Genomic DNA, 20,731 nt, shown 5'->3' with positions numbered 1-20,731 from the left:
AAAACGTCGCTTGGCTGTTACGAAACGTGATTGCGATATAAGTCCTCGGAAGGCGGCGGAATTTCATTTTATTTGCCATTCCGTCAGGGTTATTGGATGATCGGCAATAGATCGAGTTTGTATGCATTTGAAAGCTCTTTTTTCTCGTACTATCACCTGAAAATGTCGTAGAAAAATGTCATAGGAAACACTTTTAACAACCGCCACGTTCCTTAATTGTTATAACAAGAAATATATCACAGCGCCAATGAAATGAAAAGGCAACAAATGAAAATGAAAAGCCTACGACACCGGAAGTTCCCAGGCGGTCCCCCATCTAAGTACTATCCCGGCCCGACGATGCTTAACTTCCGTGATCAGACGAGAACGGGTGTGTTTATCGTGGTATGGCCGTAGACATTAGTAGGGGCAAATACGTGCAATTTATTTTGACGTTGTGATCAAATTTTTTTATTTAATTTCTTTGAGTTACTGACCTCTGCAATTACTGCAAACGTCAGTAACTCGACCGTACAATTTCTGGTAGTGGGGGCCTGCGTCCGCGCTCGCCCCCTCCTTAAGTCAAAATGAATGAGCTTAGATAAGTTGCGCGGCCAAATGTCGGTGGTGACTTAAACGCTAAGGTAAAACCTCGCTTGGCTGTTACGAAACGTGATTGCTATATAAGTCCTCGGAAGGCAGCGGAATTTTATATTATTTGCCATTCCGTCAGGGTTATTGGATGATCGGCAATAGATCGAGTTTGTATGCATTTGAAAGCTCTTTTTTCTCGTACTATCACCTGAAAATGTCGTAGGAAAATGTCATAGGAAACACTTTCTACAACCGCCACGTTCCTTAATTGTTATAACAAGAAATATATATTACAGCGCCATTGAAATGAAAAGGCAACAAATGAAAATGAAAAGCCTACGACACCGGGAGTTCCCAGGCGGTCCCCCATCCAAGTACTATCCCGGCCCGACGATGCTTAACTTCCGTGATCAGACGAGAACGGGTGTGTTCATCGTGGTATGGCCGTAGACATTAGTAGGGGCAAATACGTGCAATTTATTTTGACGTTGTGATCAAATTTTTTTATTTAATTTCTTTGAGTTACTGACCTCTGCAATTACTGCAAACGTCAGTAACTCGACCGTACAATTTCTGGTAGTGGGGGCCTGCGTCCGCGCTCGCCCCCTCCTTAAGTCAAAATGAATGAGCTTAGAATAGTTGCGCGGCCAAATGTCGGTGGTGACTTAAACGCTAAGGTAAAACCTCGCTTGGCTTTTACGAAACGTGATTGCGATATAAGTCCTCGGAAGGCGGCGGAATTTTATTTTATTTGCCATTCCGTCAGGGTTATTGGATGATCGGCAATAGATCGAGTTTGTATGCATTTGAAAGCTCTTTTTTCTCATACTATCACCTGAAAATGTCGTAGGAAAATGTCATAGGAAACACTTTCAACAACCGCCACGTTCCTTAATTGTTATAACAAGAAATATATCACAGCGCCATTAAAATGAAAAGGCAACAAATGAAAATGAAAAGCCTACGACACCGGGAGTTCCCAGGCGGTCCCCCATCCAAGTACTATCCCGGCCCGATGATGCTTAACTTGCGTGATCAGACGAGAACGGGTGTGTTCATCGTGGTATGGCCGTAGACATTAGTAGGGGCAAATACGTGCAATTTATTTTGACGTTGTGATCAAATTTTTTTATTTAATTTCTTTGAGTTACTGACCTCTGCGATTACTGCAAACGTCAGTGACTCGACCGTACAATTTCTGGTAGTGGGGGCCTGCGTCCGCGCTCGCCCCCTCCTTAAGTCAAAATGAATGAGCTTAGAATAGTTGCGCGGCCAAATGTCGGTGGTGACTTAAACGCTAAGGTAAAACCTCGCTTGGCTGTTACGAAACGTGATTGCGATATAAGTCCTCGGAAGGCGGCGGAATTTTATTTTATTTGCCATTCCGTCAGGGTTATTGGATGATCGGCAATAGATCGAGTTTGTATGCATTTGAAAGCTCTTTTTTCTCATACTATCACCTGAAAATGTCGTAGGAAAATGTCATAGGAAACACTTTCAACAACCGCCACGTTCCTTAATTGTTATAACAAGAAATATATCACAGCGCCATTAAAATGAAAAGGCAACAAATGAAAATGAAAAGCCTACGACACCGGGAGTTCCCAGGCGGTCCCCCATCCAAGTACTATCCCGGCCCGATGATGCTTAACTTGCGTGATCAGACGAGAACGGGTGTGTTCATCGTGGTATGGCCGTAGACATTAGTAGGGGCAAATACGTGCAATTTATTTTGACGTTGTGATCAAATTTTTTTATTTAATTTCTTTGAGTTACTGACCTCTGCGATTACTGCAAACGTCAGTGACTCGACCGTACAATTTCTGGTAGTGGGGGCCTGCGTCCGCGCTCGCCCCCTCCTTAAGTCAAAATGAATGAGCTTAGAATAGTTGCGCGGCCAAATGTCGGTGGTGACTTAAACGCTAAGGTAAAACCTCGCTTGGCTGTTACGAAACGTGATTGCGATATAAGTCCTCGGAAGGCGGCGGAATTTTATTTTATTTGCCATTCCGTCAGGGTTATTGGATGATCGGCAATAGATCGAGTTTGTATGCATTTGAAAGCTCTTTTTTCTCGTACTATCACTTGAAAATGTCGTAGGAAAATGTCATAGGAAACACTTTCAACAACCGCCAAGTTCCTTAATTGTTATAACAAGAAATATATCACAGCACTATTGAAATGAAAAGGCAACAAATGAAAATGAAAAGCCTTCGACACCGGGAGTTCCCAGGCGGTCCCCCATCCAAGTACTAACCCGGCCCGACGATCCTTAACTTCCGTGATCAGACGAGAACGGGTGTGTTCATCGTGGTATGGCCGTAGACATTAGTAGGGGCAAATACGTGCAATTTATTTTGACGTTGTGATCAAATTTTTTTATTTAATTTCTTTGAGTTACTGACCTCTGCGATTACTGCAAACGTCAGTAACTCGACCGTACAATTTCTGGTAGTGGGGGCCTGCGTCCGCGCTCGCCCCCTCCTTAAGTCAAAATGAATGAGCTTAGAATAGTTGCGCGGCCAAATGTCGGTGGTGACTTAAACGCTAAGGTAAAACCTCGCTTGGCTGTTACGAAACGTGATTGCGATATAAGTCCTCGGAAGGCGGCGGAATTTTATTTTATTTGCCATTCCGTCAGGGTTATTGGATGATCGGCAATAGATCGAGTTTGTATGCATTTGAAAGCTCTTTTTTCTCGTACTATCACCTGAAAATGTCGTAGGGAAATGCCATAGGAAACACTTTCAACAACCGCCACGTTCCTTAATTGTTATGACAAGAAATATATCACAGCGCCATTGAAATGAAAAGGCAACAAATGAAAATGAAAAGCCTACGACACCGGGAGTTCCCAGGCGGTCCCCCATCCAAGTACTATCCCGGCCCGACGATGCTTAACTTCCGTGATCAGACGAGAACGGGTGAGTTCATCGTGGTATGGCCGTAGACATTAGTAGGGGCAAATACGTGCAATTTATTTTGACGTTGTGATCAAATTTTTTTATTTAATTTCTTTGAGTTACTGGCCACTGCGATTACTGCAAACGTCAGTAACTCGACCGTACAGTTTCTGGTAGTGGGGTCCTGCGTCCGCGCTCGCCCCCTCCTTAAGTCAAAATGAATGAGCTTAGAATAGTTGCGCGGCCAAATGTCGGTGGTGACTTAAACGCTAAGGTAAAACCTCGCTTAACTGTTACGAAACGTGATTGCGATATAAGACCTCGGAAGGCGGCGGAATTTTATTTTATTTGCCATTCCGTCAGGGTTATTGGATGATCGGCAATAGATCGAGTTTGTATGCATTTGAAAGCTCTTTTTTCTCGTACTATCACCTAAAAATGTCGTAGGAAAATGTCATAGGAAACACTTTCAACAACCGCCACGTTCCTTAATTGTTATAACAAGAAATATATCACAGCGCTATTGAAATGAAAAGGCAACAAATGAAAATGAAAAGCCTACGACACCGGGAGTTCCCAGGCGGTCCCCCATCCAAGTCCTAACCCGGCCCGACGATGCTTAACTTCCGTGATCAGACGAGAACGGGTGTGTTCATCGTGGTATGGCCGTAGACATTAGTAGGGGCAAATACGTGCAATTTATTTTGACGTTGTGATCAAATTTTTTTATTTAATTTCTTTGAGTTACTGACCTCTGCGATTACTGCAAACGTCAGTAACTCGACCGTACAATTTCTGGTAGTGTGGGCCTGCGTCCGCGCTCGCCCCCTCCTTAAGTCAAAATGAATGAGCTTAGAATAGTTGCGCGGCCAAATGTCGGTGGTGACTTAAACGCTAAGGTAAAACCTCGCTTAACTGTTACGAAACGTGATTGCGATATAAGACCTCGGAAGGCGGCGGAATTTTATTTTATTTGCCATTCCGTCAGGGTTAATGGATGATCGGCAATAGATCGAGTTTGTATGCATTTGAAAGCTCTTTTTTCTCATACTATCACCTAAAAATGTCGTAGGAAAATGTCATAGGAAACACTTTCAACAACCGCCACGTTCCTTAATTGTTATAACAAGAAATATATCACAGCGCTATTGAAATGAAAAGGCAACAAATGAAAATGAAAAGCCTACGACACCGGGAGTTCCCAGGCGGTCCCCCATCCAAGTACTAACCCGGCCCGACGATGCTTAACTTCCGTGATCAGACGAGAACGGGTGTGTTCATCGTGGTATGGCCGTAGACATTAGTAGGGGCAAATACGTGCAATTTATTTTGACGTTGTGATCAAATTTTTTTATTTAATTTCTTTGAGTTACTGACCTCTGCGATTACTGCAAACGTCAGTAACTCGACCGTACAATTTCTGGTAGTGTGGGCCTGCGTCCGCGCTCGCCCCCTCCTTAAGTCAAAATGAATGAGCTTAGAATAGTTGCGCGGCCAAATGTCGGTGGTGACTTAAACGCGAAGGTAAAACCTCGCTTGGCTGTTACGAAACGTGATTGCGATATAAGTCCTCGGAAGGCGGCGGAATTTTATTTTATTTGCCATTCCGTCAGGGTTATTGGATGATCGGCAATAGATCGAGTTTGTATGCATTTGAAAGCTCTTTTTTCTCGTACTATCACCTGAAAATGTCGTAGGAAAATGTCATAGGAAACACTTTCAACAACCGCCACGTTCCTTAATTGTTATGACAAGAAATATATCACAGCGCCATTGAAATGAAAAGGCAACAAATGAAAATGAAAAGCCTACGACACCGGGAGTTCCCAGGCGGTCCCCCATCCAAGTACTATCCCGGCCCGACGATGCTTAACTTCCGTGATCAGACGAGAACGGGTGTGTTCATCGTGGTATGGCCGTAGACATTAGTAGGGGCAAATACGTGCAATTTATTTTGACGTTGTGATTAAATTTTTTTATTTAATTTCTTTGAGTTACTGACCTCTGCGATTACTGCAAACGTCAGTAACTCGACCGTACAATTTCTGGTAGTGGGGGCCTGCGTCCGCGCTCGCCCCCTCCTTAAGTCAAAATGAATGAGCTTAGAATAGTTGCGCGGCCAAATGTCGGTGGTGACTTAAACGCTAAGGTAAAACCTCGCTTGGCTGTTACGAAACGTGATTGCGATATAAGTCCTCGGAAGGCGGCGGAATTTTATTTTATTTGCCATTCCGTCAGGGTTATTGGATGATCGGCAATAGATCGAGTTTGTATGCATTTGAAAGCTCTTTTTTCTCGTACTATCACCTGAAAATGTCGTAGGAAAATGTCATAGGAAACACTTTCAACAACCGCCACGTTCCTTAATTGTTATAACAAGAAATATATCACAGCGCCATTGAAATGAAAAGGCAACAAATGAAAATGAAAAGCCTACGACACCGGGAGTTCCCAGGCGGTCCCCCATCCAAGTACTATCCCGGCCCGACGATGCTTAACTTCCGTGATCAGACGAGAACGGGTGTGTTCATCGTGGTATGGCCGTAGACATTAGTAGGGGTAAATACGTGCAATTTATTTTGACGTTGTGATCAAATTTTTTTATTTAATTTCTTTGAGTTACTGACCTCTGCGATTACTGCAAACGTCAGTAACTCGACCGTACAATTTCTGGTAGTGGGGGCCTGCGTCCGCGCTCGCCCCCTCCTTAAGTCAAAATGAATGAGCTTAGAATAGTTGCGCGGCCAAATGTCGGTGGTGACTTAAACGCTAAGGTAAAACCTCGCTTGGCTGTTACGAAACGTGATTGCGATATAAGTCCTCGGAAGGCGGCGGAATTTTATTTTATTTGCCATTCCGTCAGGGTTATTGGATGATCGGCAATAGATCGAGTTTGTATGCATTTGAAAGCTCTTTTTTCTCGTACTATCACCTGAAAATGTCGTAGGAAAATGTCATAGGAAACACTTTCAACAACCGCCAAGTTCCTTAATTGTTATAACAAGAAATATATCACAGCGCCATTGAAATGAAAAGGCAACAAATGAAAATGAAAAGCCTACGACACCGGGAGTTCCCAGGCGGTCCCCCATCCAAGTACTATCCCGGTCCGACGATGCTTAACTTCCGTTATCAGACGAGAACGGGTGTGTTCATCGTGGTATGGCCGTAGACATTAGTAGGGGCAAATACGTGCAATTTATTTTGACGTTGTGATCAAATTTTTTTATTTAATTTCTTTGAGTTACTGACCTCTTCGATTACTGCAAACGTCAGTAACTCGACCTTACAATTTCTGGTAGTGGGGGCCTGCGTCCGCGCTCGCCCCCTCCTTAAGTCAAAATGAATGAGCTTAGAATAGTTGCGCGGCCAAATGTCGGTGGTGACTTAAACGCTAAGGTAAAACTTCGCTTGGCTGTTACGAAACGTGATTGCGATATAAGTCCTCGGAAGGCGGCGGAATTTTATTTTATTTGCCATTCCGTCAGGGTTATTGGATGATCGGCAATAGATCGAGTTTGTATGCATTTGAAAGCTCTTTTTTCTCGTACTATCACCTGAAAATGTCGTAGGAAAATGTCATAGGAAACACTTTCAACAACCGCCACGTTCCTTAATTGTTATAACAAGAAATATATATTACAGCGCCATTGAAATGAAAAGGCAACAAATGAAAATGAAAAGCCTACGACACCGGGAGTTCCCAGGCGGTCCCCCATCCAAGTACTATCCCGGCCCGACGATGCTTAACTTCCGTGATCAGACGAGAACGGGTGTGTTCATCGTGGTATGGCCGTAGACATTAGTAGGGGCAAATACGTGCAATTTATTTTGACGTTGTGATCAAATTTTTTTATTTAATTTCTTTGAGTTACTGACCTCTGCGATTACTGCAAACGTCATTAACTCGACCTTACAATTTCTGGTAGTGGGGGCCTGCGTCCGCGCTCGCCCCCTCCATAAGTCAAAATGAATGAGCTTAAATAATTTGCGCGGCCAAATGTCGGTGGTGACTTAAACGCTAAGGTAAAACTTCGCTTGGCTGTTACGAAACGTGATTGCGATATAAGTCCTCGGAAGGCGGCGGAATTTTATTTTATTTGCCATTCCGTCAGGGTTATTGGATGATCGGCAATAGATCGAGTTTGTATGCATTTGAAAGCTCTTTTTTCTCGTACTATCACCTGAAAATGTCGTAGGAAAATGTCATAGGAAACACTTTCAACAACCGCCACGTTCCTTAATTGTTATAACAAGAAATATATCACAGCGCCAATGAAATGAAAAGGCAACAAATGAAAATGAAAAGCCTACGACACCGGGAGTTCCCAGGCGGTCCCCATCCAAGTACTATCCCGGCCCGACGATGCTTAACTTCCGTGATCAGACGAGAACGGGTGTGTTCATCGTGGTATGGCCGTAGACATTAGTAGGGGCAAATACGTGCAATTTATTTTGACGTTGTGATCAAATTTTTTTATTTAATTTCTTTGAGTTACTGACCTCTGCAATTACTGCAAACGTCAGTAACTCGACCGTACAATTTCTGGTAGTGGGGGCCTGCGTCCGCGCTTGCCCCCTCCTTAAGTCAAAATGATGAGCTTAGAATAGTTGCGCGGCCAATTGTCGGTGGTGACTTAAACGCTAAGGTAAAACCTCGCTTGGCTGTTACGAAACGTGATTGCGATATAAGTCCTCGGAAGGCGGCGGAATTTTATTTTATTTGCCATTCCGTCAGGGTTATTGGATGATCGGCAATAGATCGAGTTTGTATGCATTTGAAAGCTCTTTTTTCTCGTACTATCACCTGAAAATGTCGTAGGAAAATGTCATAGGAAACACTTTCAACAACCGCCACGTTCCTTAATTGTTATAACAAGAAATATATCACAGCGCCAATGAAATGAAAAGGCAACAAATGAAAATGAAAAGCCTACGACACCGGGAGTTCCCAGGCGGTCCCCATCCAAGTACTATCCCGGCCCGACGATGCTTAACTTCCGTGATCAGACGAGAACGGGTGTGTTCATCGTGGTATGGCCGTAGACATTAGTAGGGGCAAATACGTGCAATTTATTTTGACGTTGTGATCAAATTTTTTTATTTAATTTCTTTGAGTTACTGACCTCTGCAATTACTGCAAACGTCAGTAACTCGACCGTACAATTTCTGGTAGTGGGGGCCTGCGTCCGCGCTTGCCCCCTCCTTAAGTCAAAATGATGAGCTTAGAATAGTTGCGCGGCCAATTGTCGGTGGTGACTTAAACGCTAAGGTAAAACCTCGCTTGGCTGTTACGAAACGTGATTGCGATATAAGTCCTCGGAAGGCGGCGGAATTTTATTTTATTTGCCATTCCGTCAGGGTTATTGGATGATCGGCAATAGATCGAGTTTGTATGCATTTGAAAGCTCTTTTTTCTCGTACTATCACCTGAAAATGTCGTAGGAAAATGTCATAGGAAACACTTTCAACAACCGCCACGTTCCTTAATTGTTATAACAAGAAATATATCACAGCGCCATTGAAATGAAAAGGCAACAAATGAAAATGAAAAGCCTACGACACCGGGAGTTTCCAGGCGGTCCCCCATCCAAGTACTATCCCGGCCCGACGATGCTTAACTTCCGTGATCAGACGAGAACTGGTGTGTTCATCGTGGTATAGCCGTAGACATTAGTAGGGGCAAATACGTGCAATTTATTTTGACGTTGTGATCAAATTTTTTTATTTAATTTCTTTGAGTTACTGACCTCTGCGATTACTGCAAACGTCAGTAACTCGACCGTACAATTTCTGGTAGTGGGGGCCTGCGTCCGCGCTCGCCCCCTCCTTAAGTCAAAATGAATGAGCTTAGAATAGTTGCGCGGCCAAATGTCGGTGGTGACTTAAACGCTAAGGTAAAACCTCGCTTGGCTGTTACGAAACGTGATTGCGATATAAGTCCTCGGAAGGCGGCGGAATTTTATTTTATTTGCCATTCCGTCAGGGCTATTGGTTGATCGGCAATAGATCGAGTTTGTATGCATTTGAAAGCTCTTTTTTCTCGTACCATCTCCTGAAAATGTCGTAGGAAAATGTCATAGGAAACACTTTCAACAACCGCCACGTTCCTTAATTGTTATAACAAGAAATATATCACAGCGCCATTGCAATGAAAAGGCAACAAATGAAAATGAAAAACCTACGACACCGGGAGTTCCCAGGCGGTCCCCCATCCAAGTACTATCCCGGCCCGACGATGCTTAACTTCCGTGATCAGACGAGAGCGGGTGTGTTCATCGTGGTATGGCCGTAGACATTAGTAGGGGCAAATACATGCAATTTATTTTGACGTTGTGATCAAATTTTTTTATTTAATTTCTTTGAGTTACTGACCTCTGCGATTACTGCAAACGTCAGTAACTCGACCGTACAATTTCTGGTAGTGGGAGCCTGCGTCCGCGCTCGCCCCCTCCTTAAGTCAAAATGAATGAGCTTAGAATAGTTGCGCGGCCAAATGTCGGTGGTGACTTTAACGCTAAGGTAAAACCTCGCTTGGCTGTTACGAAACGTGATTGCGATATAAGTCCTCGGAAGGCGGCGGAATTTTATTTTATTTGCCATTCCGTCAGGGTTATTGGATGATCGGCAATAGATCGAGTTTGTATGCATTTGAAAGCTCTTTTTTCTCGTACTATCACCTAAAAATGTCGTAGGAAAATGTCATAGGAAACACTTTCAACAACCGCCACGTTCCTTAATTGTTATGACAAGAAATATATCACAACGCCATTGAAATGAAAAGGCAACAAATGAAAATGAGAAGCATACGACACCGGGAGTTCCCAGGCGGTCCCCCATCCAAGTACTATCCCGGCCCGACGATGCTTAACTTCCGTGATCAGACGAGAACGGGTGTGTTTATCGTGGTATGGCCGTAGACATTAGTAGGGGCAAATACGTGCAATTTATTTTGACGTTGTGATCAAATTTTTTTATTTAATTTCTTTGAGTTACTGACCTCTGCGATTACTGCAAACGTCAGTAACTCGACCGTACAATTTCTGGTAGTGGGGGCCTGCGTCCGCGCTCGCCCCCTCCTTAAGTCAAAATGAATGAGCTTAGAATAGTTGCGCGGCCAAATGTCGGTGGTGACTTAAACGCTAAGGTAAAACCTCGCTTGGCTGTTACGAAACGTGATTGCGATATAAGTCCTCGGAAGGCGGCGGAATTTTATTTTATTTGCCATTTCGTCAGTGTTATTGGATGATCGGCAATAGATCGAGTTTGTATGCATTTGAAAGCTCTTTTTTCTCGTACTATCACCTGAAAATGTCGTAGGAAAATGTCATAGGAAACACTTTCAACAACCGCCAAGTTCCTTAATTGTTATAACAAGAAATATATCACAGCGCCATTGAAATGAAAAGGCAACAAATGAAAATGAAAAGCCTACGACACCGGGAGTTCCCAGGCGGTCCCCCAACCAAGTACTATCTCGGCCCAACGATGGTTAACTTCCGTGATCAGACGAGAACGGGTGTGTTCATCGTGGTATGGCCGTAGACATTAGTAGGGGCAAATACGTGCAATTTATTTTGACGTTGTGATCAAATTTTTTTATTTAATTTCTTTGAGTTACTGACCTCTGCGATTACTGCAAACGTCAGTAACTCGACCGTACAATTTCTGGTAGTGGGGGCCTGCGTCCGCGCTCGCCCCCTCCCTAAGTCAAAATGAATGAGCTTAGAATAGTTGCGCGGCCAAATGTCGGTGGTGACTTAAACGCTAAGGTAAAACCTCGCTTGGCTGTTACGAAACGTGATTGCGATATAACTCCTCGGAAGGCGGCGGAATTTTATTTTATTTGCCATTCCGTCAGGGTTATTGGATGATCGGCAATATATCGAATTTGTATGCATTTGAAAGCTCTTTTTTCTCGTATTATCACCTGAAAATGTCGTAGGAAAATGTCATAGGAAACACTTTCAACAACCGCCACGTTCCTTAATTGTTATAACAAGAAATATATCACAGCGCCATTGAAATGAAAAGGCAACAAATGAAAATGAAAAGCCTACGACACCGGGAGTTCCCAGGCGGTCCCCCATCCAAGTACTATCCCGGCCCGACGATGCTTAACTTCCGTGATCAGACGAGAACGGGTGTGTTCATCGTGGTATGGCCGTAGAAATTAATAGGGGCAAATACGTGCAATTTATTTTGACGTTGTGATCAAATTTTTTTATTTAATTTCTTTGAGTTACTGACCTCTGCGATTACTGCAAACGTCAGTAACTCGACCGTACAATTTCTGGTAGTGGGGGCCTGCGTCCGCGCTCGCCCCCTCCTTAAGTCAAAATGAATGAGCTTAGAATAGTTGCGCGGCAAAATGTCGGTGGTGACTTAAACGCTAAGGTAAAACTTTTCTTGGCTGTTACGAAACGTGATTGCGATATAAGTCCTCGGAATGCGGCGGAATTTTATTTCATTTGCCATTCCGTCAGGGTTATTGGATGATCGGCAATAGATCGAGTTTGTATGCATTTGAAAGCTCTTTTTTCTCGTACTATCACCTGAAAATGTCGTAGGAAAATGTCATAGGAAACACTTTCAACAACCGCCACGTTCCTTAATTGTTAAAACAAGAAATATATCACAGCGCCATTGAAATGAAAAGGCAACAAATGAAAATGAAAAGCCTACGACACCGGGAGTTCCCAGGCGGTCCCCCATCCAAGTACTATCCCGGCCCGACGATGCTTAACTTCCGTGATCAGACGAGAACGGGTGTGTTCATCGTGGTATGGCCGTAGACATTAGTAGGGGCAAATACGTGCAATTTATTTTGACGTTGTGATCAAATTTTTTTATTTAATTTCTTTGAGTTACTGACCTCTGCGATTACTGCAAACGTCAGTAACTCGACCGTACAATTTCTGGTAGTGGGGGCCTGCGTCCGCGCTCGCCCCCTCCTTAAGTCAAAATGAATGAGCTTAGAATAGTTGCGCGGCCAAATGTCGGTGGTGACTTAAACGCTAAGGTAAAACCTCGCTTGGCTGTTACGAAACGTGATTGCGATATAAGTCCTCGGAAGGCGGCGGAATTTTATTTTATTTGCCATTCCGTCAGGGTTTTTGGATGATCGGCAATAGATCGAATTTGTATGCATTTGAAAGCTCTTTTTTCTCGTACTATCACCTGAAAATGTCGTAGGAAAATGTCATGGGAAACACTTTCAACAACCGCCACGTTCCTTAATTGTTATAACAAGAAATATATCACAGCGCCATTGAAATGAAAAGGCAACAAATGAAAATGAAAAGCCTACGACACCGGGAGTTCCCAGGCGGTCCCCCATCCAAGTACTATCCCGGCCCGACGATGCTTAACTTCCGTGATCAGACCAGAACGGGTGTGTTCATCGTGGTATGGCCGTAGAAATTAATAGGGGCAAATACGTGCAATTTATTTTGACGTTGTGATCAAATTTTTTTATTTAATTTATTTGAGTTACTGACCTCTGCGATTACTGCAAACGTCAGTAACTCGACCGTACAATTTCTGGTAGTGGGGGCCTGCGTCCGCGCTCGCCCCCTCCTTAAGTCAAAATGAATGAGCTTAGAATAGTTGCGCGGCCAAATGTCGGTGGTGACTTAAACGCTAAGGTAAAAATTTGCTTGGCTGTTACGAAACGTGATTGCGATATAAGTCCTCGGAATGCGGCGGAATTTTATTTCATTTGCCATTCCGTCAGGGTTATTGGATGATCGGCAATAGATCGAGTTTGTATGCATTTGAAAGCTCTTTTTTCTCGTACTATCACCTGAAAATGTCGTAGGAAAATGTCATAGGAAACACTTTCAACAACCGCCACGTTCCTTAATTGTTATAACAAGAAATATATCACAGCGCCATTGAAATAAAAAGGCAACAAATGAAAATGAAAATCCTACGACACCGGGAGTTCCCAGGCGGTCCCCCATCCAAGTACTATCCCCGCCCGACGATGCTTAACTTCCGTGATCAGACGAGAACGGGTGTGTTCATCGTGGTATGGCCGTAGACATTAGTAGGGGCAAATACGTGCAATTTATTTTGACGTTGTGATCAAATTTTTTTATTTAATTTCTTTGAGTTACTGACCTCTGCGATTATTGCAAACGTCAGTAACTCGACCGTACAATTTCTGGTAGTGGGGGCCTGCGTCCGCGCTCGCCCCCTCCTTAAGTCAAAATGAATGACCTTAGAATAGTTGCGCGGCCAAATGTCGGTGGTGACTTAAACGCTAAGGTAAAACCTCGCTTGGCTGATACGAAACGTGATTGCGATATAAGTCCTCGGAAGGCGGCGGAATTTTATTTTATTTGCCATTCCGTCAGGGTTATTGGATGATCGGCAATAGATCGAGTTTGTATGCATTTGAAAGCTCTTTTTTCTCGTACTATCACCTGAAAATGTCGTAGGAAAATGTCATAGGAAACACTTTCAACAACCGCCACGTTCCTTAATTGTTATGACAAGAAATATATCACAACGCCATTGAAATGAAAAGGCAACAAATGAAAATGAAAAGCCTACGACACCGGGAGTTCCCAGGCGGTCCACCATCCAAGTACTATCCCGGCCCGACGATGCTTAACTTCCGTGATCAGACGAGAACGGGTGTGTTCATCGTGGTATGGCCGTAGACATTAGTAGGGGCAAATACGTGCAATTTATTTTGACGTTGTGATCAAATTTTTTTATTTAATTTCTTTGAGTTACTGACCTCTGCGATTACTGCAAACGTCAGTAACTCGACCGTACAATTTCTGGTAGTGGGGGCCTGCGTCCGCGCTCGCCCCCTCCTTAAGTCAAAATGAATGAGCTTAGAATAGTTGCGCGGCCAAATGTCGGTGGTGACTTAAACGCTAAGGTAAAACCTCGCTTGGCTGTTACGAAACGTGATTGCGATATAAGTCCTCGGAAGGCGGCGGAATTTTATTTTATTTGCCATTCCGTCAGGGTTATTGGATGATCGGCAATAGATCGAGTTTGTATGCATTTGAAAGCTCTTTTTTCTCGTACTATCACCTGAAAATGTCGTAGGAAAATGTCATAGGAAACACTTTCAACAACCGCCACGTTCCTTAATTGTTATAACAAGAAATATATCACAGCGCCATTGAAATGAAAAGGCAACAAATGAAAATGAAAAGCCTACGACACCAGGAGTTCCCAGGCGGTCCCCATCCAAGTACTATCCCAGCCCGACGATGCTTAACTTCCGTGATCAGACGAGAACGGGTGTGTTCATCGTGGTATGGCCGTAGACATTAGCAGGGGCAAATACGTGCAATTTATTTTGACGTTGTGATCAAATTTTTTTATTTAATTTCTTTGAGTTACTGACCTCTGCGATTACTGCAAACGTCAGTAACTCGACCGTACAATTTCTGGTAGTGGGGGCCTGCGTCCGCGCTCTCCCCCTCCTTAAGTCAAAATGAATGAGCTTAGAATAGTTGCGCGGCCAAATGTCGGTGGTGACTTAAACGCTAAGGTAAAACTTCGCTTGGCTGTTACGAAACGTGATTGCGATATAAGTCCTCGGAAGGCGGCGGAATTTTATTTTATTTGCCATTCCGTCAGGGTTATTGGATGATCGGCAATAGATCGAGTTTGTATGCATTTGAAAGCTCTTTTTTCTCGTACTATCACCTGAAAATGTCGTAGGAAAATGTCATAGGAAACACTTTCAACAACCGCCACGTTCCTTAATTGTTATAACAAGAAATATATCACAGTGCCATTGAAATGAAAAGGCAACAAATGAAAATGAAAAGCCTACGACACCGGCAGTTCCCAGGCGGTCCCCCATCCAAGTACTATCCCGGCCCGACGATGCTTAACTTCCGTGATCAGACGAGAACGGGTGTGTTCATCGTGGTATGGCCGTAGACATTTGTAGGGGCAAATACGTGCAATTTATTTTGACGTTGTGATCAAATTTTTTTATTTAATTTCTTCAAACGTCAGTAACTCGACCGTACAATTTCTGGTAGTGGGGGCCTGCGTCCGCGCTTGCCCCCTCCTTAAGTCAAAATGAATGAGCTTAGAATAGTTGCGCGGCCAAGTGTCGGTGGTGACTTAAACGCTAAGGTAAAACCTCGCTTGGCTGTTACGAAACGTGATTGCGATATAAGTCCTCGGAAAGCGGCGGAATTTTATTTTATTTGCCATTCCGTCAGGGTTATTGGATGATCGGCAATAGATCGAGTTTGTATGCATTTGAAAGCTCTTTTTTCTCGTACTATCACCTGAAAATGTCGTAGGAAAATGTCATAGGAAACACTTTCAACAACCGCCACGTTCCTTAATTGTTATAACAAGAAATATATCACAGCGCCATTGAAATGAAAAGGCAACAAATGAAAATGAAAAGCCTACGACACCGGGAGTTCCCAGGCGGTCCCCCATCCAAGTACTATCCCGGCCCGACGATGCTTAACTTCCGTGATCAGACGAGAACGGGTGTGTTCATCGTGGTATGGCCGTAGACATTAGTAGGGGCAAATACGTGCAATTTATTTTGACGTTGTGATCAAATTTTTTTATTTAATTTCTTTGAGTTACTGACCTCTGCGATTACTGCAAACGTCAGTAACTCGACCGTACAATTTCTGGTAGTGGGGGCCTGCGTCCGCGCTCGCCCCCTCCTTAAGTCAAAATGAATGAGCTTAGAATAGTTGCGCGGCCAAATGTCGGTGGTGACTTAAACGCTAAGGTAAAACCTCGCTTGGCTGTTACGAAACGTGATTGCGATATAAGTCCTCGGAAGGCGGCGGAATTTTATTTTATTTGCCATTCCGTCAGGGTTATTGGATGATCGGCAATAGATCGAGTTTGTATGCATTTGAAAGCTCTTTTTTCTCGTACTATCACCTGAAAATGTCGTAGGAAAATGTCATAGGAAACACTTTCAACAACCGCCACGTTCCTTAATTGTTATAACAAGAAATATATCACAGCGCCATTGAAATGAAAAGGCAACAAATGAAAATGAAAAGCCTACGACACCGGGAGTTCCCAGGCGGTCCCCCATCCAAGTACTATCCCGGCCCGACGATGCTTAACTTCCGTGATCAGACGAGAACGGGTGTGTTCATCGTGGTATGGCCGTAGACATTAGTAGGGGAAAATACGTGCAATTTATTTTGACGTTGTGATCAAATTTTTTTATTTAATTTCTTTGAGTTACTGACCTCTGCGATTACTGCAAACGTCAGTAACTCGACCGTACAGTTTCTGGTAGTGGGGGGCCTGCGTCCGCGCTCGCCCCCTCCTTAAGTCAAAATGAATGAGCTTAGAATAGCTGCGCGGCCAAATGTCGGTGTTGACTTAAACGCTAAGGTAAAACCTCGCTTGGCTGTTACGAAACGTGATTGCGATATAAGTCCTCGGAAGGCGGCGGAATTTTATTTTATTTGCCATTCCGTCAGGGTTATTGGATGATCGGCAATAGATCGAGTTTGTATGCATTTAAAAGCTCTTTTTTCTCGTACTATCACCGAAAAATGTCGTAGGAAAATGTCATAGGAAACACTTTCAACAACCGCCACGTTCCTTAATTGTTATAACAAGAAATATATCACAGCGCCATTGAAATGAAAAGGCAACAAATGAAAATGAAAAGCCTACGACACCGGGAGTTCCCAGGCGGTCACCAATCCAAGTACTATCCCGGCCCGACGATGCTTAACTTCCGTGATCAGACGAGAACGGGTGTGTTCATCGTGGTATGGCCGTAGACATTAGTAGGGGCAAATACGTGCAATTTATTTTGACGTTGTGATCAAATTTTTTTATTTAATTTCTTTGTGTTACTGACCTCTGCGATTACTGCAAACGTCAGTAACTCGACCGTACAATTTCTGGTAGTGGGGGCCTGCGTCCACGCTCGCCCCCTCCTTAAGTCAAAATGAACGAGCTTAGAATAGTTGCGCGGCCAAATGTCGGTGGTGACTTAAACGCTAAGGTAAAACCTCGCTTGGCTGTTACGAAACGTGATTGCGATATAAGTCCTCGGAAGGCGGCGGAATTTTATTTTATTTGCCATTCCGTCAGGGTTATTGGATGATCGGCAATAGATCGAGTTTGTATGCATTTGAAAGCTCTTTTTTCTCGTACTATCACCTGAAAATGTCGTAGGAAAATGTCATAGGAAACACTTTCAACAACCGCCACGTTCCTTAATTGTTATAACAAGAAATATATCACAGTGCCATTGAAATGAAAAGGCAACAAATGAAAATGAAAAGCCTACGACACCGGCAGTTCCCAGGCGGTCCCCCATCCAAGTACTATCCCGGCCCGACGATGCTTAACTTCCGTGATCAGACGAGAACGGGTGTGTTCATCGTGGTATGGCCGTAGACATTTGTAGGGGCAAATACGTGCAATTTATTTTGACGTTGTGATCAAATTTTTTTATTTAATTTCTTCAAACGTCAGTAACTCGACCGTACAATTTCTGGTAGTGGGGGCCTGCGTCCGCGCTTGCCCCCTCCTTAAGTCAAAATGAATGAGCTTAGAATAGTTGCGCGGCCAAGTGTCGGTGGTGACTTAAACGCTAAGGTAAAACCTCGCTTGGCTGTTACGAAACGTGATTGCGATATAAGTCCTCGGAAGGCGGCGGAATTTTATTTTATTTGCCATTCCGTCAGGGTTATTGGATGATCGGCAATAGATCGAGTTTGTATGCATTTGAAAGCTCTTTTTTCTCGTACTATCACCTGAAAATGTCGTAGGAAAATGTCATAGGAAACACTTTCAACAACCGCCACGTTCCTTAATTGTTATAACAAGAAATATATCACAGTGCCATTGAAATGAAAAGGCAACAAATGAAAATGAAAAGCCTACGACACCGGCAGTTCCCAGGCGGTCCCCCATCCAAGTACTATCCCGGCCCGACGATGCTTAACTTCCGTGATCAGACGAGAACGGGTGTGTTCATCGTGGTATGGCCGTAGACATTTGTAGGGGCAAATACGTGCAATTTATTTTGACGTTGTGATCAAATTTTTTTATTTAATTTCTTCAAACGTCAGTAACTCGACCGTACAATTTCTGGTAGTGGGGGCCTGCGTCCGCGCTTGCCCCCTCCTTAAGTCAAAATGAATGAGCTTAGAATAGTTGCGCGGCCAAGTGTCGGTGGTGACTTAAACGCTAAGGTAAAACCTCGCTTGGCTGTTACGAAACGTGATTGCGATATAAGTCCTCGGAAAGCGGCGGAATTTTATTTTATTTGCCATTCCGTCAGGGTTATTGGATGATCGGCAATAGATCGAGTTTGTATGCATTTGAAAGCTCTTTTTTCTCGTACTATCACCTGAAAATGTCGTAGGAAAATGTCATAGGAAACACTTTCAACAACCGCCACGTTCCTTAATTGTTATAACAAGAAATATATCACAGCGCCATTGAAATGAAAAGGCAACAAATGAAAATGAAAAGCCTACGACACCGGGAGTTCCCAGGCGGTCCCCCATCCAAGTACTATCCCGGCCCGACGATGCTTAACTTCCGTGATCAGACGAGAACGGGTGTGTTCATCGTGGTATGGCCGTAGACATTAGTAGGGGCAAATACGTGCAATTTATTTTGACGTTGTGATCAAATTTTTTTATTTAATTTCTTTGAGTTACTGACCTCTGCGATTACTGCAAACGTCAGTAACTCGACCGTACAATTTCTGGTAGTGGGGGCCTGCGTCCGCGCTCGCCCCCTCCTTAAGTCAAAATGAATGAGCTTAGAATAGTTGCGCGGCCAAATGTCGGTGGTGACTTAAACGCTAAGGTAAAACCTCGCTTGGCTGTTACGAAACGTGATTGCGATATAAGTCCTCGGAAGGCGGCGGAATTTTATTTTATTTGCCATTCCGTCAGGGTTATTGGATGATCGGCAATAGATCGAGTTTGTATGCATTTGAAAGCTCTTTTTTCTCGTACTATCACCTGAAAATGTCGTAGGAAAATGTCATAGGAAACACTTTCAACAACCGCCACGTTCCTTAATTGTTATAACAAGAAATATATCACAGCGCCATTGAAATGAAAAGGCAACAAATGAAAATGAAAAGCCTACGACACCGGGAGTTCCCAGGCGGTCCCCCATCCAAGTACTATCCCGGCCCGACGATGCTTAACTTCCGTGATCAGACGAGAACGGGTGTGTTCATCGTGGTATGGCCGTAGACATTAGTAGGGGAAAATACGTGCAATTTATTTTGACGTTGTGATCAAATTTTTTTATTTAATTTCTTTGAGTTACTGACCTCTGCGATTACTGCAAACGTCAGTAACTCGACCGTACAGTTTCTGGTAGTGGGGGGCCTGCGTCCGCGCTCGCCCCCTCCTTAAGTCAAAATGAATGAGCTTAGAATAGCTGCGCGGCCAAATGTCGGTGTTGACTTAAACGCTAAGGTAAAACCTCGCTTGGCTGTTACGAAACGTGATTGCGATATAAGTCCTCGGAAAGCGGCGGAATTTTATTTTATTTGCCATTCCGTCAGGGTTATTGGATGATCGGCAATAGATCGAGTTTGTATGCATTTGAAAGCTCTTTTTTCTCGTACTATCACCTGAAAATGTCGTAGGAAAATGTCATAGGAAACACTTTCAACAACCGCCACGTTCCTTAATTGTTATAACAAGAAATATATCACAGCGCCATTGAAATGAAAAGGCAACAAATGAAAATGAAAAGCCTACGACACCGGGAGTTCCCAGGCGGTCCCCCATCCAAGTACTATCCCGGCCCGACGATGCTTAACTTCCGTGATCAGACGAGAACGGGTGTGTTCATCGTGGTATGGCCGTAGACATTAGTAGGGGAAAATACGTGCAATTTATTTTGACGTTGTGATCAAATTTTTTTATTTAATTTCTTTGAGTTACTGACCTCTGCGATTACTGCAAACGTCAGTAACTCGACCGTACAGTTTCTGGTAGTGGGGGGCCTGCGTCCGCGCTCGCCCCCTCCTTAAGTCAAAATGAATGAGCTTAGAATAGCTGCGCGGCCAAATGTCGGTGTTGACTTAAACGCTAAGGTAAAACCTCGCTTGGCTGTTACGAAACGTGATTGCGATATAAGTCCTCGGAAGGCGGCGGAATTTTATTTTATTTGCCATTCCGTCAGGGTTATTGGATGATCGGCAATAGATCGAGTTTGTATGCATTTAAAAGCTCTTTTTTCTCGTACTATCACCGAAAAATGTCGTAGGAAAATGTCAT

The 20,731-nt window shown here is 43.7% G+C and overlaps 33 non-coding genes across 33 annotated transcripts; all 33 read right to left on the bottom strand.

Moving 5' to 3' along the window:
* Positions 1–279: 279 nt before the first annotated feature.
* Positions 280–398, bottom strand: LOC130659212 (5S ribosomal RNA). Its single transcript, XR_008986424.1, has one exon. It is a non-coding gene; the product is annotated as a 5S ribosomal RNA (ribosomal RNA).
* A 508-nt stretch (positions 399–906) lies between these two features.
* On the bottom strand, positions 907–1,025 carry LOC130658623 (5S ribosomal RNA). The gene has a single exon (XR_008985836.1). It is a non-coding gene; the product is annotated as a 5S ribosomal RNA (ribosomal RNA).
* Positions 1,026–1,531: 506 nt separating this feature from the next.
* Positions 1,532–1,650, bottom strand: LOC130659344 (5S ribosomal RNA). The gene has a single exon (XR_008986556.1). It is a non-coding gene; the product is annotated as a 5S ribosomal RNA (ribosomal RNA).
* Positions 1,651–2,156: 506 nt separating this feature from the next.
* On the bottom strand, positions 2,157–2,275 carry LOC130659343 (5S ribosomal RNA). Its single transcript, XR_008986555.1, has one exon. It is a non-coding gene; the product is annotated as a 5S ribosomal RNA (ribosomal RNA).
* A 506-nt stretch (positions 2,276–2,781) lies between these two features.
* On the bottom strand, positions 2,782–2,900 carry LOC130659340 (5S ribosomal RNA). The gene has a single exon (XR_008986551.1). It is a non-coding gene; the product is annotated as a 5S ribosomal RNA (ribosomal RNA).
* Positions 2,901–3,406: 506 nt separating this feature from the next.
* Positions 3,407–3,525, bottom strand: LOC130658870 (5S ribosomal RNA). The gene has a single exon (XR_008986083.1). It is a non-coding gene; the product is annotated as a 5S ribosomal RNA (ribosomal RNA).
* A 506-nt stretch (positions 3,526–4,031) lies between these two features.
* On the bottom strand, positions 4,032–4,150 carry LOC130659211 (5S ribosomal RNA). The gene has a single exon (XR_008986423.1). It is a non-coding gene; the product is annotated as a 5S ribosomal RNA (ribosomal RNA).
* A 506-nt stretch (positions 4,151–4,656) lies between these two features.
* Positions 4,657–4,775, bottom strand: LOC130659456 (5S ribosomal RNA). The gene has a single exon (XR_008986662.1). It is a non-coding gene; the product is annotated as a 5S ribosomal RNA (ribosomal RNA).
* A 506-nt stretch (positions 4,776–5,281) lies between these two features.
* Positions 5,282–5,400, bottom strand: LOC130658621 (5S ribosomal RNA). Its single transcript, XR_008985834.1, has one exon. It is a non-coding gene; the product is annotated as a 5S ribosomal RNA (ribosomal RNA).
* Positions 5,401–5,906: 506 nt separating this feature from the next.
* LOC130658620 (5S ribosomal RNA) lies at positions 5,907–6,025 on the bottom strand. Its single transcript, XR_008985833.1, has one exon. It is a non-coding gene; the product is annotated as a 5S ribosomal RNA (ribosomal RNA).
* A 506-nt stretch (positions 6,026–6,531) lies between these two features.
* On the bottom strand, positions 6,532–6,650 carry LOC130659219 (5S ribosomal RNA). Its single transcript, XR_008986430.1, has one exon. It is a non-coding gene; the product is annotated as a 5S ribosomal RNA (ribosomal RNA).
* A 508-nt stretch (positions 6,651–7,158) lies between these two features.
* On the bottom strand, positions 7,159–7,277 carry LOC130658618 (5S ribosomal RNA). The gene has a single exon (XR_008985832.1). It is a non-coding gene; the product is annotated as a 5S ribosomal RNA (ribosomal RNA).
* Positions 7,278–7,783: 506 nt separating this feature from the next.
* On the bottom strand, positions 7,784–7,901 carry LOC130659205 (5S ribosomal RNA). The gene has a single exon (XR_008986416.1). It is a non-coding gene; the product is annotated as a 5S ribosomal RNA (ribosomal RNA).
* Positions 7,902–8,406: 505 nt separating this feature from the next.
* Positions 8,407–8,524, bottom strand: LOC130659203 (5S ribosomal RNA). Its single transcript, XR_008986415.1, has one exon. It is a non-coding gene; the product is annotated as a 5S ribosomal RNA (ribosomal RNA).
* Positions 8,525–9,029: 505 nt separating this feature from the next.
* LOC130659364 (5S ribosomal RNA) lies at positions 9,030–9,148 on the bottom strand. Its single transcript, XR_008986576.1, has one exon. It is a non-coding gene; the product is annotated as a 5S ribosomal RNA (ribosomal RNA).
* A 506-nt stretch (positions 9,149–9,654) lies between these two features.
* On the bottom strand, positions 9,655–9,773 carry LOC130659221 (5S ribosomal RNA). The gene has a single exon (XR_008986433.1). It is a non-coding gene; the product is annotated as a 5S ribosomal RNA (ribosomal RNA).
* A 506-nt stretch (positions 9,774–10,279) lies between these two features.
* Positions 10,280–10,398, bottom strand: LOC130659235 (5S ribosomal RNA). Its single transcript, XR_008986447.1, has one exon. It is a non-coding gene; the product is annotated as a 5S ribosomal RNA (ribosomal RNA).
* A 506-nt stretch (positions 10,399–10,904) lies between these two features.
* On the bottom strand, positions 10,905–11,023 carry LOC130659285 (5S ribosomal RNA). The gene has a single exon (XR_008986496.1). It is a non-coding gene; the product is annotated as a 5S ribosomal RNA (ribosomal RNA).
* A 506-nt stretch (positions 11,024–11,529) lies between these two features.
* On the bottom strand, positions 11,530–11,648 carry LOC130658910 (5S ribosomal RNA). Its single transcript, XR_008986122.1, has one exon. It is a non-coding gene; the product is annotated as a 5S ribosomal RNA (ribosomal RNA).
* A 506-nt stretch (positions 11,649–12,154) lies between these two features.
* On the bottom strand, positions 12,155–12,273 carry LOC130658617 (5S ribosomal RNA). Its single transcript, XR_008985831.1, has one exon. It is a non-coding gene; the product is annotated as a 5S ribosomal RNA (ribosomal RNA).
* Positions 12,274–12,779: 506 nt separating this feature from the next.
* On the bottom strand, positions 12,780–12,898 carry LOC130659265 (5S ribosomal RNA). Its single transcript, XR_008986477.1, has one exon. It is a non-coding gene; the product is annotated as a 5S ribosomal RNA (ribosomal RNA).
* Positions 12,899–13,404: 506 nt separating this feature from the next.
* On the bottom strand, positions 13,405–13,523 carry LOC130659323 (5S ribosomal RNA). The gene has a single exon (XR_008986535.1). It is a non-coding gene; the product is annotated as a 5S ribosomal RNA (ribosomal RNA).
* Positions 13,524–14,029: 506 nt separating this feature from the next.
* LOC130658926 (5S ribosomal RNA) lies at positions 14,030–14,148 on the bottom strand. The gene has a single exon (XR_008986139.1). It is a non-coding gene; the product is annotated as a 5S ribosomal RNA (ribosomal RNA).
* Positions 14,149–14,654: 506 nt separating this feature from the next.
* Positions 14,655–14,772, bottom strand: LOC130659269 (5S ribosomal RNA). The gene has a single exon (XR_008986481.1). It is a non-coding gene; the product is annotated as a 5S ribosomal RNA (ribosomal RNA).
* A 506-nt stretch (positions 14,773–15,278) lies between these two features.
* On the bottom strand, positions 15,279–15,397 carry LOC130658962 (5S ribosomal RNA). The gene has a single exon (XR_008986174.1). It is a non-coding gene; the product is annotated as a 5S ribosomal RNA (ribosomal RNA).
* Positions 15,398–15,877: 480 nt separating this feature from the next.
* On the bottom strand, positions 15,878–15,996 carry LOC130658616 (5S ribosomal RNA). Its single transcript, XR_008985830.1, has one exon. It is a non-coding gene; the product is annotated as a 5S ribosomal RNA (ribosomal RNA).
* A 506-nt stretch (positions 15,997–16,502) lies between these two features.
* LOC130658615 (5S ribosomal RNA) lies at positions 16,503–16,621 on the bottom strand. Its single transcript, XR_008985829.1, has one exon. It is a non-coding gene; the product is annotated as a 5S ribosomal RNA (ribosomal RNA).
* Positions 16,622–17,128: 507 nt separating this feature from the next.
* On the bottom strand, positions 17,129–17,247 carry LOC130659091 (5S ribosomal RNA). The gene has a single exon (XR_008986303.1). It is a non-coding gene; the product is annotated as a 5S ribosomal RNA (ribosomal RNA).
* Positions 17,248–17,753: 506 nt separating this feature from the next.
* LOC130658960 (5S ribosomal RNA) lies at positions 17,754–17,872 on the bottom strand. Its single transcript, XR_008986173.1, has one exon. It is a non-coding gene; the product is annotated as a 5S ribosomal RNA (ribosomal RNA).
* Positions 17,873–18,352: 480 nt separating this feature from the next.
* On the bottom strand, positions 18,353–18,471 carry LOC130658959 (5S ribosomal RNA). The gene has a single exon (XR_008986172.1). It is a non-coding gene; the product is annotated as a 5S ribosomal RNA (ribosomal RNA).
* A 480-nt stretch (positions 18,472–18,951) lies between these two features.
* Positions 18,952–19,070, bottom strand: LOC130658614 (5S ribosomal RNA). The gene has a single exon (XR_008985828.1). It is a non-coding gene; the product is annotated as a 5S ribosomal RNA (ribosomal RNA).
* A 506-nt stretch (positions 19,071–19,576) lies between these two features.
* Positions 19,577–19,695, bottom strand: LOC130658613 (5S ribosomal RNA). The gene has a single exon (XR_008985827.1). It is a non-coding gene; the product is annotated as a 5S ribosomal RNA (ribosomal RNA).
* Positions 19,696–20,202: 507 nt separating this feature from the next.
* Positions 20,203–20,321, bottom strand: LOC130658612 (5S ribosomal RNA). Its single transcript, XR_008985825.1, has one exon. It is a non-coding gene; the product is annotated as a 5S ribosomal RNA (ribosomal RNA).
* Positions 20,322–20,731: the final 410 nt, after the last annotated feature.

The sequence above is a fragment of the Hydractinia symbiolongicarpus genome, chromosome 9, assembly GCF_029227915.1.
Source record: "Hydractinia symbiolongicarpus strain clone_291-10 chromosome 9, HSymV2.1, whole genome shotgun sequence".
NCBI lineage: Eukaryota > Metazoa > Cnidaria > Hydrozoa > Anthoathecata > Hydractiniidae > Hydractinia > Hydractinia symbiolongicarpus.
This window is presented reverse-complemented; position numbering and strand designations above follow the sequence as displayed.